Source organism: Callorhinus ursinus, unplaced genomic scaffold, assembly GCF_003265705.2.
Source record: "Callorhinus ursinus isolate GAN/ISIS: 27379988/994484 unplaced genomic scaffold, GSC_fseal_2.0 scaffold13, whole genome shotgun sequence".
NCBI lineage: Eukaryota > Metazoa > Chordata > Mammalia > Carnivora > Otariidae > Callorhinus > Callorhinus ursinus.
The window spans coordinates 48339791-48342173 of NW_027397075.1; the positions used below are offsets into that span (position 1 = coordinate 48339791).

Consider the following 2383-nt stretch of genomic DNA (forward strand, 5'->3'; position numbering starts at 1 on the left):
TTTTTGATGCATTTTAAAATAAGTTGTAGACATCCATATACTTCATCCTTAAAAGCTTAGACTGAATATGATTAGCTAGGATTCAATATGTGTTTAGAATTCCTTTTTTGAAATAAAATATACACTGCATAAAACTCAAATGTATCATTTTATGAGTTGTGACAAATACATGTACCTGTATAACCTATACTCTTATCAAGATATAGAATGGTGCCATACTCCAGAAAGTTCCGTCATGCCCCTTCGCAAGCAATCTCCAGAATCCCTCTTAAGAGAAAAACACTGTTCTGATTTCTTTTTCACCATAATTTCATCTGCTTGTTCTAGAATTTTGTATGAATGAAGTCATACACCATGTTTTCTTTTGTCTAAAGGTTTTTCATTCAGCAATATTTTTGAGACTCATCCATTCATCTGTAGTTTGCCTCATTTTATTAGTGAATAATATTCTATTGTATGAATGTACCTATTCTGCCGGTGATGGACACATGCTGTTTTTAGGTTTTAACTATTATGAATGAAGCTGATATGAACAAATCTTTTTGGGGACATATATGGAATTTCTGGGTTGTAGGGTAGGTGAATGTTTAGTATGATCAGAAACTGTCAAACTAGGTGGTCCTCTTTTCATGCCTAAAGCAGCCATGGCTCATGGTCCCAAGAAGCATCTGAAGCATGTAGCAGATTCAAAGCATTGGAAGCTGGATAAACTGGCCAGTGTGTCTGCCCTCCATCCACTTACTAATCCCCATAAGCTGAGAGAATGTCTCCCTCTCATCTCTTCCTAAGGAACAGACTTAAGTATGCCCTAACAGGAGATTAAGTAAAGAAGATCTGTATGCAGCGTTTTATTAAGATTGATGGCAAGGTCCAAACTGATATAACCTACCCTGCTGGTTTTAGGGATATCATCAGCATTGACAAGACTGGGGAGAATTTCCATCTGATCTATGATACCAAGGGTTGCTTTGCTCTTCAGATTATACCTGAGGAGGTTAGGTATAAGTTGCACGCACAAAGTGAGAAAGATCTTTTTTTTTTTTTTAGATTTTATCTATTTATTTGACACACACAGAGAGAGAGAGCATGAGCAGGAGGAGCAGGCAGAGGGAGAGAGAGAAGCAGGCTCCCCACTGAGCAGGGAGCCCGATGCAGGGCTCCATCCCAGGACCCTGGGATCATGACCTGAGCCAAAGATAGATGCTTAACCGACTGAGCCACCCAGGCGCCCCACAAAGTGAGAAAGATCTTTGTGGGAACAAAAGGAATTCCCCATCTGGTGACCCACGATGCTCACGCCATCTGCTATCCTGATCCCCTCATCAGAGTGAACGACACAATTCAGATTGATTTGGAGACTAGAAAGATTACTGATTTCATCAAGTTTGACACCGGTAATCTGTGCATGGTGACCTGAGGTGCTAACCTGGGAAGAATTGGTGTGATCACCAATTGAGAGAGATACCTTTGTTCTCTTGATGTAGTTCACATGAAAGATGCCAATGGCAACAGCTTTGCCACCTGGCTTTCCAACATTTTTGTTATTGGCAAAGGCAACAAGCCATGGATTTCTCTTCCCCATGGAAAGGTTATCCACCTTACCATTGCTGAAGAGAGAGAGACAAGAGACTAGTGGCCAAACAGAGCAGTGGGTAAAAACTCTCTGTGTGATGTGATTGGAAATCCTTAACTAAAGACAATACAGCATGATAACAATAACAAAAAAAGAAACTGCCAGGCTATCTTCCAAAGTGGTTTTTATTATTTTACATTTCCACAACAACGTATGAGAGTTCTGATGGCTCCACATCCTTGCCAACATGTTGTGTTGTCAGTCTTTTTTATTTTAGCCAATTCTGTTGGGTATATATGGGAATTCATCAGGTGTTCCATTGTTTCTGACTCTCTTGTTCATGTTGAGATCTCTAATGGCAGCGTCATTTTCATTTTTGTAGCTAATCTATTTTTTCCTATTATAGTTTTTAAGATTATCTTTTCCTTTTATGTTCTGAAGTTTCACTGCAATATGTCTGGATTTGTTTGTTTCCCTTTATGCAGCCTTTTTAGTTTGAGAATTTAATTTTGGAAAACTCAATTTGGTGTAATTTGTATTTATGTCTGTATGCTCACTCATGGGGGGAATTGTTATCAGTTGGACCTTAAGGTGTACTGTTTGGTATAAGTTTTTCCTATGGGGGCAGTTTATTATTTGTTTCTGACAGGGCTATGTGAGATTTCTATATAAATTTCTTGGCAGAGTTGCCACACTGTGAGGGCATCTGGGAGAATTCCACCCCAAATATCTGGACTGTCTTGTCTAGGTGTTCTGATTCCTGAGGATCAACTGTTTCCACCCATGTTCTGGGCAAGCTGAGAGCTGGGG

The 2383-nt window shown here is 39.6% G+C and overlaps 1 pseudogene; it reads left to right on the plus strand.

The window, feature by feature from the left end:
• The first annotated feature begins 644 nt into the window (after positions 1-644).
• On the plus strand, positions 645-1656 carry LOC112828767 (small ribosomal subunit protein eS4, X isoform-like; annotated as a pseudogene).
• The last annotated feature ends 727 nt before the right edge of the window (positions 1657-2383 follow it).